The following is a 17,404-nucleotide window of genomic DNA, read 5'->3' on the forward strand; positions in this document are numbered from 1 at the left end:
AGCCCTGTTCAGGGCCTGCTCTTCATGTGGGAAGAAAAGGCTACATGTGGAGGACAAGCATGACCTGTGCTTATATTGCCTTTATCCTGACCACATCCCTAAAGACTGTAAGATATGTCGGTCTTTCCCTAACAAGACCTTGAGGGATAGAGAAGGTCGACTACTAATTTGGTTGGACAGGCTTAAGCAAAGGGATAATGTGGAGTCCTCAGAGGGCAGCTTTTCCATGACCTCAGAAGTCTCCCACAAGAGGCCACGGGTGGAGTCCCCTGGTCCCTCAGACACTCCTCCTATGAAGGTACAAAAGAAATCTTCAGAGGCTAGATCGACAACATCTTCAGTGTCTGACAAAGGCTCTCATGCCTTTAAAAAGCCTACGCATTCATCCAGTAAGCTTGCGACATCTTCAACGCAAAAAAGAGTTATGACGCCACTTGCCGTCTCCACAACGACGACAACTGTGTCGACGAAGACGGCGTCGTCTGTTTTAGCCTCAACGACGACCACTCCATCATCGTCGTCAGCTGGTAACCTATTCCATCTATAATACTGCCGAACCCGTCGTCGACGAAGACCTCATCGACGACGAAATTGGGTCCGTCGACGACGACACCGTCGACGAAGAACCCATCGACGATTAAGATAGGCCCGTCGACGAGGAGTCCGCCGTCGACGGGAGAATCGACGTCGAGGACGTCGACGAGGAAGACGTCGACGAGGAATGAATCGTCGACGAGCGCGTCGTCGACAAACATAGTCGACGAAGAAAGTCTCGTCTACGGAAACACCGCCGACGAAGATCATGCCGTCGACAGGAGGGTCGTCGACGGAATTAGACATTCCTGAACCGTGGAAGAAGTCCAAACTGGTAGAAACGTCGTCCTGGACCCTACCACCGTTGACAACACCAGGGATGACAGCAGGGGCTCCTGCTAAAGGTCCTGTGTCTGGCAAAGTGGCTAAAAAGCAGATAACGCCTGAAACGATGTCACCAAGCAAGGTGCAAAGCCATTTACCCACAGAGATTCTCCAGAGTGAAGATTCTGAAGAGGAACTCTCAAATCAGGCTACTTCAATTACAGACCTTCATGTGAAATGCCAAAGCACTGACGAAGAACAAGAGGAAATGGGCTACCAGGAGCACTTTTTCCAAGCTCATGTTCGTACAGAGGTTACCCCGATGGTGTGCCTTCCTGCTTCCATTGTGGATGACCTTAAACACCTTATCCGGGACTACAAACAGCGTTTCCCGGAAGCACCGTCGACTGAGACAGGGGGCCCGACGCCGGCTACAGATACACCAGCGGCAGCCCCAAGACAGACGCGGCCAACTTCTCAGACCTACCATGAGACGGTTACACCTCAGTTGGTAGAGTCATCAGATGAGGAGGCTGAGGAAATGGAAGAAGGTGAAGTCCAAGAAGATCGGACGGATCAGGAAGACGACGAGGAGTATGTGGCACCTTCCCCAGCTTCACCCCAACCGCGCCAGTCAGACTCACCGCCAGTGGACATTGGTGGTTTCCATAAAATAATGGAACGAGCAGCGAAGCGCTTTCATATGGAGATGGAGTCGACTGAAACCGAGTGTTTCTTATGTGACTTTAAGGAGCAAACAAAGAAGATCACGAAATCGATTCCAATTATAGACTTTCTCTGGGACCAGGGAAAGAAACTGATGATGACGCCGGCCTCTATACCTGCGGTGGTTCCGCGCCTGGATAAGAAATACAAAGCTCCCACCAAGGCGGCAGCTTGCTTTAATGGACACCCGAAACCAGATTCGGTTGTAACCTAGGCAGCCCAAAAGAATTCTCGCAACCCTTCCTCTCCCTTGTCAGCCCCACCGGAAAAGGAAGGAAGTTGGACACCATCGGGAAAAGGTTTACGACGACGTCAACCATGACAATCAAGGTGGCCAACTCCATAGCCCTGTTAGGGCGCTATAATCGCCAGCTTTGGGAAGATATAGTCCCTTATATAGCGGAGCTACCAGATACAGTTCAGGAGGAAGTCAAGGCACTGCTCTCGGAGGGTCAAACCTCGGCAGCTGAGATCATTGATTGTGCCATAGATGGAGCCATGACGGGCTTTCGCCAATTAGCTGGGGCAGCAGTCCTGCGCCGTCAGGGCTGGCTTAAGGCAACATCATTCAGACAAGAAGTACAGACAAAGGTGCTGGACATGCCCTTCGACGGGCAACATCTTTTCGGAGCCAAAATTGATGAAGCGCTCCAGACAATCAAAAAAGACACTGATACGGCAAGAGCACTTGGTACTCTGCAAGCAAGAAACCAGTCCTTTCGGGGTAACAGGTCCAGGGGCCAGTCCTCCTACAGGGGGTCCTTTCAAAATAGATCCTCATATTCCTATCAAAATAAGTCACAATACCAACAGAAACAGCAACAGGGTCGTCAAACGTCGTACGGAAGCTCAAACTTCCGGGGAAAGAACCAGAGGAGGGGCACTGGCGGACGCCAGTGACCAATTACTCCAGCCAGTCCAGCAACAATATCCCTCATTACAGATTGGAGGAAAATTGACCCATTTCCTAAAAAATTGGCATCTCATCACCACAGATCGATGGGTACTCCAGTTAATAAGATTCGGCCATTCCCTGGAATTCACCACCATCCCCCCTCCAACACCTCCCGCAAACTTCCGCACAAACATCTATGACTACTGCTCCGAGAAATATCTGCGATGTTGAAGAAAGGAGCGATCGAGACAGTTCCATCGTCTCAAAGAGGAAGGGGATTCTATTCCCGCTTCTTTCTTATACGCAAGAAGGAGAAAAAGTGGAGGCCCATATTAGACCTCAGAGCCCTCAACTCTTTCCTAAAGAGTCAGTCGTTCAGGATGGTGACAATCCAAGAAATATTAGGCATACTAGAAAAAGGAGATTTCATGACATCCTTAGATCTCCAGGATGCCAACTACCACATCCCGATACTCAAGAGGCACAGAAAATTCCTAAGGTTCGAGGTGGCAGGACACCACTACCAGTTCAGAGTCCTACCGTTTGGCCTCAAATCCGCACCGCGGATTTTCACGAAGTGCCTTTCCCCTGTGGCAGCCTTTCTACGCCAAATGGGTCACCAGGTCTTCCCCTACCTCGACGACTGGCTGGTAAAAGCACCCTCAGCGGCAGGCGCAACCAAATCTTCCAACGCCTGCACCAATCTCTTTCTACAGCTAGGATTGACTCTCAATCTCGAGAAATCCTGCATGACCCCAACCAGAAGCATCTCCTTCCTTGGGGCGACCTTGAACACAGAATGCGCAAAAGCATTTCCGTCAAAGGAACGGAAACACAAGATCATATCTCTGGCCACGGCGGTGGCATCAAAAAAGTCCATAAGAGTTCGGACTTACAAATCACTCCTGGGCATGATGTCATCTTGTATACTCCTCATCCCGCACTGCAGACTCAGGATGCGCCTATTGCAAGAAGGCCTCACATGCCAATGGACTCAGAGTACAGGTTCTTTCGAAGACATAATGAGGATAACACCACAAATGTCCAAGAACCTGCAATGGTGGATGAACCACAGGAATCTGTCTGCCGGACTGCCTTTCCTACTTCCGGCAGCGCCCTTGGTGATCACCACGGATGCCTCCTTGGAAGGCTGGGGAGCTGTCCTCCAGGACCTCCAAATAAGCGGAAAGTGGACAGATCAGGAGAAGCAATTCCATATAAATCTTCTGGAACTGCGAGCTGTGTATCTGGCACTGAAGGCCTTTTTACCACGTATCCAGAACTCCCAGGTGCTCGTCAGAACGGACAACACCACGACGATGCACTATCTGAACAAACAGGGAGGAACGCGTTCGCTCACTCTATCGCGCGAATCGCAGAAGATCTGGAACTGGCTTGTACCTCAGGGGATCACGCTCAAAGCGGACTATGTCCCGGGCAAAGACAATACCATCGCGGACGCCCTCAGCAGACAGAGTACGTTGGATCAAGTATTCTCAGAATGGGGAGTCCCAAGAATCGACCTGTTTGCCACCAGGGAGAACGCCAAATGCCCAAACTATGCAAGTTGGCGTCCCCAACCAAGGTCACTCGGAAATGCTCTTTCCATCGGTTGGTTCAGCGTATTTGCGTATGCTTTTCCAACATTCCCGATGATTTCCAGCGTCCTCAGGAAGATGAAGGCAGAGCCTTGTACCCTGATCCTAATTGCCCCGTTCTGGCCGAGGCAGCACTGGTTCTCGGATCTTCATCGCCTCTCCATCAGGACACCAATTCGTCTGAAGCAGCACCCAAACCTGCTGACGATATCCAATGGACAGGTCCAACACCCGAACCTACAATCGCTCAGATTATCAGCCTGGCTCCTGAGCACAGAGAATTCTGTCATCTAGACATCCCACAGGAATGCAGGGAAGTACTGGCAAAAGCAAGAGCGGAGAGTACCAACAGAACGTACTCTCTAAAGTGGAAACGATTCTGCATATGGTGTGTAGAGAACGGACTGTCACCTCTCCATGTTACACCTGAACAGATATTGCCATATCTGCTGCACCTTGCACAGTCAGGATTGGCGCATGCATCTATAAAGGTGCATTTGGCATCAATTTCACGATTCACCAGGTCTTACAAGGCTCCGTCGCTTTGGTCCAGTAGACTTATCAAGCAGTTCCTAAAAGGACTATATAGATCCTTCCCAAGACCTAGAAGGGTCCCACCTACTTGGCACCTCAGTTTGGTCCTCACCCAGCTCATGAAGCACCCTTTTGAGCCCATTCATCGAGCGCCCATCAAGTACATCTCATGGAAGGTAGCTCTGCTGCTCGCTCTAACATCTGCCAGGAGAGTCAGCGAGTTACAGGCTCTATCCATTCAGGAACCATGCATGCAGTTTAAACAAGACAGAGTGGTGCTGCGGACAAATCCCAAGTTCATACCGAAGGTGCCTTCAGACTTTCACCTTAATGAACCGGTGGTTCTACGTTCCTTCTTTGCAAACCCTACCACTGCAGCAGAAAAAACGCTACATTCCTTGGACCTCAAAAGTTTTATAAAGTTTTACCTAGACAAGACAAAGAGCTTCAGGAAGTCGTCACAGCTATTTGTGGCCTACAGTAGACCAAGGATGGGTCTGCCTCTAACGAAACAGAGCATCTCCAGGTGGATCTCTTCAGCGATAGCATTCTGCCATGAGAATGCCGGACGGCCGTTGAATGCTACTGTTCAAGCGCATTCCACAAGAGCAATGTCCACATCAGCAGCGCTGTTCGCTGGAGTGCCGATTCTGGACATTTGCAGAGCAGCGACATGGAAGTCACCGCACACATTCTCCAGACACTACTGCCTGGATGCTGAGCTTATGCAGGATGCTGCAGTGGGCCAGGCGGTGCTTCGACATCTATTCCAGTGAGGTGAGCCTTCCAACATCCCGCCATCCTGGTATGCACATCTCTTACTATTATGTTATGTTGATGTATGCTAATGTTCACAGTCGCATGATAATGGGTGTATTATCTAACTGATTATATAGCATGATTACATCAGAAATGTGCATAATATATTGCTGACTACTCTGATTCAGGCATGTGAATCTATGAAAGACACCCCTAATACTGGATAAGAAACGCGTTACTTACCTGTAACAGCAGTTATCCAGTATTGGTGTCTTTCATAGATTCACATGCAACCCTCCCGCCTCCCCGGGAAGGACTCACGTTCTCTCTAACTATATTACGCCTACCTAGCTTGGTGCGTACGAAAATCTGAGAGACTGAGGCTCCTGCCAGGAAGGTTCTAGAGGGAGATGATAGCTGATTGGCTGGCTCTAAGAGTTTGGTCCTTTTTGCATAAGGACAAGGATAGGCTACTAAGGTTAGGCCCTTAGGCCTATTATTCTTTATGTATGTCTATAGGACATTACTTTTCTATATACTGGAGGCTCCCGTCTCGACGACGGGGAATGATTCAGGCATGTGAATCTATGAAAGACACCAATACTGGATAACTGCTGTTACAGGTAAGTAACGCGTTTCTTAGGTATGGCATTAGTCTAATCGCCAATAGTTTTGCTAGGATTTTGGCCTCCGCATTAATCAGGGAAATTGGGCGATATGAGGTACATTCATCTGCAGGTTTGCCCGGTTTGAGTAAAGCCACTATTGTGGCCGTTCTTTGATCCAATGGTAGCTCCCCCTTCTGATAACAGTTATTATACATACGTAATAGATGGGGAGCAACAATTCCCGTAGTTTTTTTTTTAGAGCTCGATGGGGATACCATTAGGACCTGCCGCTTTGCCAGACTGCATTGCGCCTATTGCCCCCTGTTTTTCCTCCACCATGATATCCGCCTCAAGCGCCAGAGCCGCCTCTGGAGGGAGCCCGGGCATGTCAATATCTTAAATGTAGGTCAGTGCTTCCTCTACCGACATTTCAGAGGTTGAGGTATACACCTGTTTGAAATGATGCGCAAGGCCCTGCACTATGATCTGCGGGTCTGCTGCAAGTTCCCCTTCAGCCGTCCTAATCCTCGCTATCCACCTGGTACTTTGTTCCTGTTTATCTAGCCACACCAGAAGCTTCCCGGCTTTATCCCCAAGTTTGTAAATCTTATGCTGGGTGGCCTTCAGGCGTGACCTCGTCAGATCTTCTAAGTGTTTCCTATGCTGTTGTTGCGCTAGCCTCAATAGCTGAGCTGTTGCTACTGTAGGATCACTGACGTGACGAGCCTCCACCTCCAACAGCGCCAGCTCTAGTCCATGAAGGTCATGCTGCTTCTCTCTTCTATGCCCCGTGACCGAGACAATGGCTTGTCCTCTAAGGACCGTTTTGTATGCTTCCCACAGAATAGTCGGGGAATCAACCGACGCCTCATTCTCCTGAAAGTAATGCTTTGTTGCTGCAAGAATCTCCTTTTTACTTTTAGGGACCTGCAAGTAGCCCAGATAGATGGGATAAGTGCGGCGCCGAACCATGCGACTATGGATGTATGTCAACATTACTGGGGAGTGGTCTGAGATACCTCTGGGCTTTATTTCTGTGCTGTCAACGTTCTGCAGGCAGCCCGCTGTAGCTAAGAAATAATCGATGCGGGACAAGCTGTTATGGACCCCTGAGTAAAAGGTGAATTGCCACGCTGTGGGGTGGTGCCATCTCCACACAACTGTGAGCCACATTGCCTCCATAAAGCTCCCAAGACGACGAGACCTGCCCCGGACATGCGCCAACGCTGGGTGGCGGTCAAGGGTGTTATCTACTAGTGCATTAAGGGCCCCCCCGATCAGCAGTTCCCCATCTGGAAGGTCAAGTAGGAACTTACTGAGTGCTGGGAGCGGGACTGCGTGTAGGGCAGGGGGAGCATATACAGAGACCATGTTAAAGGACCGTCCTTCCCACTGACCCATAACAGCCGCAAAGCATCCGCTGTTGTCCGATTTTGTGTTTAGCACTATGAACGGGGATTGCTTTTTGATCAGAATACCCACCCCCCTGGAGCCGGTCGAAAACTTAGAGTGAACCACCATTCTAAGCCCCCATCTGTCCATGGCTTTGCACGCTGCGCCAGTAAGGTGTGTTTCCTGCAGTAGGGCCACCATTGGTGAATATCGTTTCAGGCATTGTAGAACTAGGCCCCTCTTTATTTTGTCCCTCAGACCATGAACATTCCACGTCAGCATTGATAGAGGAGTAACTTGAGTTGTGGGGTGCCCTATAGGATCAGGGGTGGCTGAAACCTGTGCTGCCATGGTGGGCAGAGTATGTGTGACAGAGTACGGAGTGCACTGTGTACCTCAGGTGCTGAAAAAAGGTAAAACAAGGCCTTATACCTAAAAACTTTGCAGAACAATAGTACAAATAGCAAACAATGTGGAGGAAATAGAACTTCCCTTTCATCCCAGACCAGCATCTACTGCACTATAAAAGAGAAAACAAAGAACACAAAAATCCGAAGATACCAACCCATTCCCCCCCCTCCCTGCCTCCCTGCCCGATGGTCTCAGAACTACCCGCCTCCCCAACTTAGCAGAGTGCTTAATCCCAACCCCAAAAAGTACTTGCGTGTCGGGGTAGGAAGTCCAAGGACAGGCGTAGCCCTTCCTTTCCCCCAAAGACTTCTTCAGCTTAGTGTCCATGTCATGGTCCGCTGTAGGCCATGTCTGGTCTATGCCCACGGTCAGTGTTCAGCATGTAGGATCACAGGCGTTGTTGAGTTTCATTCTTCAACTGCATCCTGTTGCGGTCGATCACCCTCATCCCGCTGTTGTTCCTAACCCTCTGTCTCATCCGTTGTGTCACGTCGCCGCTGGTTCCTCTCCCTGCGTTTTTTCCCGTTCACCTGTCTCCAGCCCTCGAGCCAGTCGTGCGCTTCCTCCGGCTTGTCGAAGAACCATGTTTTTCCGTCTGCTACTACTCGTAGCTTTGCCGGGAAGAGCATCAAGTAGGGCAATTCCCTGGCTCTCAATTCCTTTTTAACCTCCATAAAGCTCCTTCGGCGTCAAGAGACTGCCATTGTGTAGTCCGGGAAGAAGGATACTGTAGAGTTCTGGATTCGGAGAGGCGGTGCCACTCTGGTGGTTTGCAGTATGGTGTCTCTATCGCGAAAGTTAAAGATGCAGGCCAGCACAGGTCTGGAGGGGGCTCCAGGTTTAGGCTATCCCCTGGGAACTCTGTGCGCCCTTTCGACTGAAAAAAAGGTTGAGAGGCCCCTGGGCTGGAGCCTTGTTTTAATGAGATCCTCGACATACAGATCCATCGCCGGGTTCCCTTCACTTTCCGGAATACCAGTAATACGGGCGTTATTCCGGCGGGAGCACCCTTCATGATCGTCCAGTTTTGCCGCCATTATTTTGTTCTCGGCCTCCAGCCGGGACACTGTTTTTTGCAAAGCTGATGTGTCCTTGACAAGAGTTTTGGTGGTTTGCTCTACTTCCGTAACTCTGGCCAACATTTTCTGGAAGTCAGCCCTGAGAAACAAAACATCCGTTGATATTGTCCCAACTGTGGATTGAACATTGGTGAGGGCGACCATAATGTCCTCTAAGGTCACTTTCTGCGCGCCATCTCCCCCCCGGGTCTTCTCTGCCTGCTCCGGGCGTTCGGACAGTGGTGGGAAATCTTTGTTGTAAGCATGTTTATCCAACTTCGACTGAGTGGCCGATGTCCGTGACCCGAAGGTGCGCTCCGGCGTCCCTTGCACCCGTTGTACTGCCACCAAATGGTCTATTGGAGGGGGGAGGGGTCACTGCCTCCTTAGTTCCACCGAGTCTCCTTGTCCCTGTGCCTTCGCACCCTGGGTACTCCACAGAGTATTACTGCGACTGAGTCAGGCGGTGTAGCCGTGTACCGGCAGGTCACATTCAGCCAAGCGCACCAACGTTGTTTCACTGCCAAGCGTGCAAGTGGAGATATAGGGGGGCTCTGCTGGGCAATCGCCTGCTTTACGTGTTCCCCCTCCGGTTGATGGGCTAAGTCTGTGGAAGGCCCTCTGGCGCTACCACCGTCTCGCGGTCCGGCCTTCAGTAACAATCAGGATCCGGCTGCACCCTCACACCCTCACAGAGCGTTGTCCCTCTGTCTTGTACTCTTTGTTGTTTGGGCATCAAACTTGGGCAAATGCGCTGTGAATCTCATGTGGGTGTCACCGAGGCTTTCCCAGCACCTGCCGCCAGCACCGTCAAAATCAGGTCCTCCTGGCACCAACCAGGCACGCTGCTTCTAAATGCGAAATGCGCCAATATTCAGCCCTTTGAGAGGGGAGGATGAAAGGCCAGCAGGGGAAGGGGGGCGCCGAGGCAACGTCCGTCACTGCTACCGGTGCAATTATGGGAAGCCTCACTGCTGCCGTCACTCTCCAGGCCACACACCACCAGACCCACGCCCCTTCCGCCTCAGTCCACCCCTGCGGGCGTACCTTGCCAATCGAGTCCCCGGCTTCCACGAGGCCCGCAGGCCACCGCAGCTTGAGCCTCCACAGTCCGTGATTCTTGATGTCCATGCGGGTCAGGATTTCTTCTGCGTCAGTTGCCCGTATCCCTGCACCAGCAAGAGTCTTTGAGGCACAATATTTAGGCGGATTAATAAACGGATCGGCTTGGAAGGCTAACGCTTCCCCGGAGCTCTTCTACGCCGCAGCCATTTCCCTTGGCCGCGTAGCCACGCCCCAATGTAAGGTCTTCTTAACCAAAAATCCTCTTTCTGGGTGCAGTTTCCCTGGAGTTTCTCACTTTAGTATTGCTGGCTTCTTTAAAAGTGTGTGCCTTTTGCTGTATCCATGTATAAGACATTTGAATCCTACATATATAGAAGTTAGTTGTCTAATATACTGTCTAATACTGTCTGAATTAAATGCTCTCCTTTGGTGGATCTCCTCTGATAATCATAAACACTGAATAATCCCACCTGTACTCGGGATCGCAAAGCACCGTTCATAGGATATACACAATTATCACTTTTAATTGGAAAAGACAGACAGATTATAACTTTGCAGTGTATTTGTAGAAGCCTATCAGTAGGCTATATTAGCCAAATTCAATGTATGTTCTTTATAACAAAAATAGGCCAACGTCACCAGTGAAAATAGGTAATAAGAAAATACTCTTTCACAAACCGATTGAAAGGAAAATGAAAACGGGGGCCCTGTAGCTAGATAGGCTGCAGATTAGCAAGGCTGGAAAACTGACCCTTCACCTTTATGGAATCCTATGAAAAGGGATGGTGCACCAGAATTAACAGTCCAAGAAAGCTGTCGTATTTTGAAAAAATCCTTTATTGTTTTTAATCTTTTAAAAGGCCTCAGCCAACGCGTTTCGTTCCCATATGAACTTCGTCAGGGCTAGAAGGTAACTTGGAGACACATAAGGCAGGCAAGAGAAATATATAAGTCGACTTCTTAAGATGAATAGATGAGACGTGTTAAATAGGGTTTCTACCGCCAATAAGCGTCAACGGGCAGGAGTCTTCACGGTCCACAAACGTGGTTATATATCAGTATAAGCAAGGAGATGAACCAAGTTCGTTGGTATGTCAAATACTAGACCATACAATAATAACAGAACTATTTAGAAATCGATGACCACCTCTCAAAATAAGCTATTGCCCATAGTGCTCTGAAAGACGAATATACACAAACTGGGGGTAGAAAACTGCAATTGAGTACAATAACTGGGATAGGGCATATATAAACCTGTACCACCAGTAATGTTCTCCCAGTATAAATTCGTATTTTCCGTGGTTTCTGGATCCGTGTCTCCAAAACCGCCACTTCAAAGAATCGCATTTCCCTAATACCCAGTCCTGACCTGTCCTGACCTGTCTGTCTGTGACAGTTGCTGCAGTTATTTTTCCTTCTATTGGAAATAAGTAATTGAAGCACGGAACTCAGCATTTTTTTTGGCTTATTTCTATTTTGTGAAGCTCTCCTTGAGACTGCAAAAAGGCTCATTAAGAACTAGGAAAGGCGACTTCAAACCCCCGGGATAAGGTAGAAGAGGCAAACCGTGACTCTTCTCTTCCCTAACTGCCATTGGGTGAAGAATATCTAACCGCCTAGTACACTGGAAAAAGATCTGAAAAGACAAATGGATGCTGATTATTGCAGAAAATATCTGTACTCTCATGTTGAAAATGCCTCAACTTACATAGTTTCCAATGAAGTCAGCATTGATCTTTCAGGGTAGGCTGCATAAGAATGTCAAAATCCTTCTTCAGAAAGAAGCTAGGACGAGTCTCTCTCCTTCCCATAAAGGAAATAAAACACATCCTAAATTTCCTGGCTCCAAAGGTAGAAGCAAAGCATGAATTAGGACACTTTCTTGAACTCAAAATGGTAAAGAAATATATCAAATCAATTCCACCACCAGCTTTATCAAGGGGACTGGATGTGCGCCTTTGATCTTCAAGAAATTTTCTTTTCATGAAAGTGGAACAGTATCGTAAGTTCCTGATGAGGAACATCCTTGATCATCACAAAGTACAACCAATCGGCCTCAGGGTCGCACAAAAAAAAGTTCTCAAAATTCATGGCTGAGGTGGTGCTTATCTTAAAAGGCAACATATTTTGTATACCTCTACCTCAACAACTTGCTCATCAAAAACTTAAGCCCTTAGGAAGTGCTTCTGCATTTCCAGATAGCAGTTTCGACACTTCACCATCTGGGCTTTTAAACTTCGCCATCTGGGCTTTCACACTTTGCCATCTGGGCTTTCGTGTCAGTTAGGTGAAATTAATGTTGTCTCCGGAAGAAACCAGCCAATACCTGAGAACAGCCCTTGACACTCAAGAAGTAGAAGCGGGTCATTCAGAGGAGAGACTATTACATATTCATCTGCAGTGTCACAGTCTTGTAAAGATAAAAGATACATTTTTCTTTTTTTAATTCTTTGTGTTGAAGTTTCAGACAGAGATACAAGGTACCACTTTACATTCCAAGCCAGAACACAGTGCAAATCCGTTCTTAGAGCTTTCTGGGATCACATGTTTAATCAGTAGCTTTGCATAGTCTGTATCTCTCTGCGGCATAACTGAAGCATACAACATTAATACAAATAATATCCCTGCTAGTGTCAGGATGCAGGCTAGGTGCCGGCACATGGTGCACAGGGGTGGGAGATGGTCGAAGACGGATCAGTGGAAAATGAAGATATTAGGAAACACTAGACCACTGACTGCATGACAGTTCAGTTTCTCACTGACTTGGTGGTTTGTTATGTGTTCACTTTCGTGGGTGATTCATGTTCAGGTTACTGGTGGTAGAGCTGTATTTAAGACCTCACATGACTCAGACATTGACTGGCAAAGTGCCATGTGTTGCACTATGTGTTTGCTCTTGTACTAGTTTGCACTTCTTTTGCATTACCCCATGTTTTTTTCTTCCATTTTGGTCCTCCTTAATTTTCTCTCCTTAGCCCTCTCTAAATCTTGTCGTATATTTTGTGTGATTCCACTTTGACCTGCCTCTTGGCTTCTGACTTGTGAATTTCCAGTGGCAACTTGGGACTCTCAAACTGGAATCTGGGTCGACTTAAGATTTGTCAAAGCAACACCTGCTGCCCACACAAGTCAGCACTACAAAATGTGTTTGTAGTTAAATTTTTCAAGCAGATGACAATCCTTACTCACCTGTTGTCTTTCTGTCTTTAGTGCAGCTGGTTCAGTAACAGGAGATTATCTTTCTCCTATTCAAAGGAGCCATTAAGGCGGTCAAATACCCAATGGAATGAAAGGTTATTTATTTCAAATTATTTCTAATAAAAAAGAAAAGAGGGCATTGGTGACCTATCATGGACCACAGGGAATTCAACAGGTTCCTCAAAACCCAGAACCTATGCATGGTAATGCTACAATAAGTTATTCTGATGATCCACAAAAACGACTTCCTGATATCCTTGGATCATAGTTCTGCATAATTTCCCATACCAATACACTGGAAAGACAGAAAATATCTCGGCTTTGCAGTGGCGGGTCAGCACTATCTGTTCAAGAGGCAGCCATTTGGCCTCAACTCAGCACCTTGGATGTTTAAAAAGTGCTGTCTCCGGGTTGATGCTTACCTCAGAGTCACCAAGTATACATGTACTTGGATGACAGGCTCGTTAAATCTCTGTCATAGGAAGAGGCAAATTCTTTGAATGTCATCTGTATCACTCTCTTCCACAAACAGAACTTACACTGGACATAGACACATCATCCACAGAACGTCATTTACAATTGCAGTTCTTGAAAGTGATACTGCGAAACTTCAATCCATAGCAGAGATCTTCTCTGGCCAACAGACAGTCTCAGTCGGACAAATCACTGCTGGCCCGGATATATTCAGGCATGGGTTTTGTATCCTTTTTCATGCTTCGGATGAGACCCATCCAGCAAGAACTTGTCAGCCAAAAGAGTTTAATTCACAGCAAGTGGGACAACATAATCAAAAACACAAGACTGTTAAAGCAAGTGCTATTATGGTGGCAGACCCCAGAAAAACCATTTGTCCTCAGCCAGCTGTGGCGACGGAGCACCACTGTCATGAAATCGCTCTGCCCAGCGTGTCTGCAGTGTCAAGGCCACAACGGTGCAGGTGGGGCGACCCTCCCTCGTTGCCAGGTACCCGGTTCGACCCGGTCCTGTGCGGCTGGACCGAGGGGTTTGAAGACTCGCGCGGTCCCTCCCGGTTACCCCGGGAGGGACCAGCGGCTGCGGGTTGCCTGTTCCAGTTGCTGCCCGGGAGCGCCCTCCATCGCCGCAGGTGGGTGGGGGGGAATCCCGGGCCGACGCCTGGTAATGTTTTGTTTCTCCCAAGGGTGCAGTCTGACTCCCAGAGGGGAAGCCTTGAACTGTACGGACAGACGGCAATGCCTTCCGCCTCTCCTGCGCGTGCAGGTGGGCTAATGTTTTCAAAAAGTTGCCTTGACTCTTGGCGTTGAATCACTCGGCTTGCGCGTCGATGAAGAACGCAGCCTCGAGAATTAGTATGAATTGCAGGACACAATGATCATCGATATTTCGAACGCACCTTGTGGCCCCGGGTTCTTCCCGGGGCTACGCCTGTCTGAGGGCCGCTCGATCATCAATCACCCCGGGGCTTCCTCGGGACGCAGCTGGGGCCATTGCAGGGTTAGCTCCGCTTCCCCACTGTCCCCCCACAAGGTCAGACCCCCGATTGCCCGTGGCAGGGTCCTCGCCAGGTCCTGCCGCGGAGGTATGCCGCCGACGCGCCTAACCCCAAGAAGGGGTCTGGCGACCGGTACGCCCTGGGCCCGTCGCGGGGTGCCTGGCTGTGTGCCGTGCGTGGCTGTCTGTGGTATCCCACCGGCTGCCCGCGCGCACGCCCCTCGAGCGCCTACCTCCGCGGCCGGCTTCCCAGCGAGGGCAAAACCACTCCAGATCTGATCTGGGGAAAGAGGGCTCGCGCTGCCGGGATACCAGACCGGTGCTCCGGAATGAGGCTGACCCTCCTCGGCTTCCCCTTAACGCTCTGGCGTTTTCTTCCGACTACGACCTCAGATCAGACGTGGCGACTAGTAGTTCACAAATTTGCTTAAAAGTGGATTTTTGTTCTCTTGTAGTGTAGTTATGAGATCATTAGTGAATTATACACCCAGATATTTAATTGGTCCCGGTTGCCATGCCAGACCTGTATCCCCCAGGATTCCCTTACTGCCCAGGGAGTGCAGAAGCTTGACATCTCTTTTATCTTTATTAAGCGTGTAGCCTGAGACTTCAGAGAACTCCTGTATTGTGTTCATAATGGCCGGTTTCGCTGTCTCAGAATTTCTCAGGACTATCTTAAAATCATCCGCGGATGCGGCCACATTGAAAGTTGTATTACCAAATTCTATCCCTTGACTTTCTGTGTTTTCCCTCAGGTGTTGGAGGAACGGCTCTATAGCTAATAAAAAAAGTGATGGGGAAAGAGGGCAACCTTGTCTGGTGCCTTATCGGAGTAAGAGAGAAGAGGAAACTGCACCCCCCCTTACTTTGGCTCTAGGTCTGTGATATAGTGTCATAATCATTTGTATAAGTGAGTTACACAAGTTAAACCTTTCTAGTATAATTCGCAGAACAGCCAAGTGAACTTTGTTGAATGATTTTTCCGTGTCTAGGGTGATAGCGACGGTAGGGGAGTCGATTTGCTTAGCTTTTTCAATTGCGTGGCAAAACATGCTGGTGTTATCCTAGAGAGCCTATGTCTAAGGAAACCTATTTGCGAGGGGTGGATGAGTTTACTAGTATGTTTTTGCAGGCGGAAAGACATTTTGCAGTCAAGGTTTATTAGTGAAATCAGCCTGTAATTTTTTTATGAGTTGTGGGTCTTTACCCACTTTTGGGATGACTGTTATGATTACCTATGCTGGGGTGCCTGTGATTTTGCCTGTGTTTGCAAACTGGTGGTATAAGTTCAAGAGAGCTTGTCTTAAGTGGCAGGTGAATGGTGTGAAGAAAGTTGAATTGTATCCTTCCGGACCTGGGGCTGAACCAGATTTTAGCTTTTTAATGTCGGTGTCTACTTCTTGGACGGTAATAGGGCCATTGATGGAGCTCATTTCATGGTCAGTTAAGGAGTGAGATCTTGTCTACGAATTCTTAAATCTTCATGGAATTCAGTAATATATAAGATGTTTGAAGTTTAGTACTAACATTGAGTTTATATTTATTGGAATACAATGTTTTGCCTTATCTAGTGCAATTTCTACATTATATTAAATTGAATGTATTCCAATAATGTGTAATGCATATGTTTATAATTTATTAGTTTACGAAAAACTAATTAAACCCACCTGTATGGGCACTTTTTGATTTTTTGATTGATGTCAGTTTTTGTGTAAGTGTCCATTATCATGAAGGCAGCTTGCATCACATAAGAAAACTAATGACATTACACAGATGTGTTTATAAACTACCACATTACACCCACATGCATTACATATCTGTAAAATATTGTTTGTAAGAGTGATTTTAAAAATGCATGAGTCCAGTGCTAATGTCGACAATTATTTCAAAAGGTAGCAAGTAAAAAGAAGTCTACCTTCCATTTCAGTGACAACAGGGTATATTTGTTTCCTGGTCAAGTAGCAGCAGCAAAGGCAGGACTTGGACGATCAGGTCCACGATGTAAAAGCAAGTGTGAAACAGGAAGAAGGTAAGTTTCAGGCTTTTATTCTTCCTGTCTGCCAACTCCGGTGTGGACGTTTCCCAGCTACAGTTACGTCGGCAGGAATGCACATCGTGATTGGCTCGACTGAGAAACTGTGTATTCCTTTTGACAGCTGCTTTTGCCTATTGAGCTGTCGACATAGGTAGAAAAATCTGACCGAGATGGTGGCACTCTGACATCCTTTCATCCATCGACCCGCCAGCATCTAAATAGAGCGGGCAGATCACCTAATAGGTGAACAAAGAATCAGACAACGACCAAATCCCCCAAGATCTAAATCAGACTCATAGTCTTACAGTTGGCCCTCTATCCCAAAAATTATGATGACCATGTCATGACAACAGGGCCCACTGCCACTGAGTCAGTGACTAGTACCCATTACCACCACCCCAGGCCAGGTTGCATCAAATTGGAAGTAGGTATTTTAAGTCCAGCCACGCGACACCACATCACAGTATATGCACTTCGCCCATCATATTAAGGAGATTGGGTCTCCTCATCCATACTTGCTGTGGCGGGCATGGAACCTAGTATGTCTACCACTCTGTACCACATGAACTTCCACTACTGTCAATCAGCCTCTAGTCGTTAATCTGTGCAGACTACTTTGAAATGCCTCAGTTACGCTCAAGCCAATTCAGTCAAATCATTAGACACCAATATTGCGGACAGAGATTCACTAGATGGCAACTCTGCGCTTGGCCAGCAAGAGCTCCAACTGTGTGAATCTATAACATGCCCTACCGTCCTTGGGGCATGGGATAAGTGTAAGCAGGCAGTGCATAGCT

At 48.2% G+C, this 17,404-nt stretch overlaps 1 protein-coding gene and 1 non-coding gene across 15 annotated transcripts in view; both read left to right on the plus strand.

Annotated features, from left to right (window-relative positions):
- The window catches only part of LOC144773261 (uncharacterized), a 7,170,044-nt gene that overhangs the window by 55,987 nt on the left and 7,096,653 nt on the right, over positions 1–17,404 (plus strand). The gene's annotated exons all lie outside the window — the stretch shown is intronic.
- LOC144774575 (5.8S ribosomal RNA) lies at positions 14,371–14,520 on the plus strand. The gene has a single exon (XR_013600372.1). It is a non-coding gene; the product is annotated as a 5.8S ribosomal RNA (ribosomal RNA).

This window comes from Lissotriton helveticus, chromosome 8 (assembly GCF_964261635.1).
Source record: "Lissotriton helveticus chromosome 8, aLisHel1.1, whole genome shotgun sequence".
In the NCBI taxonomy this organism is placed as follows: Eukaryota; Metazoa; Chordata; class Amphibia; order Caudata; family Salamandridae; genus Lissotriton; species Lissotriton helveticus.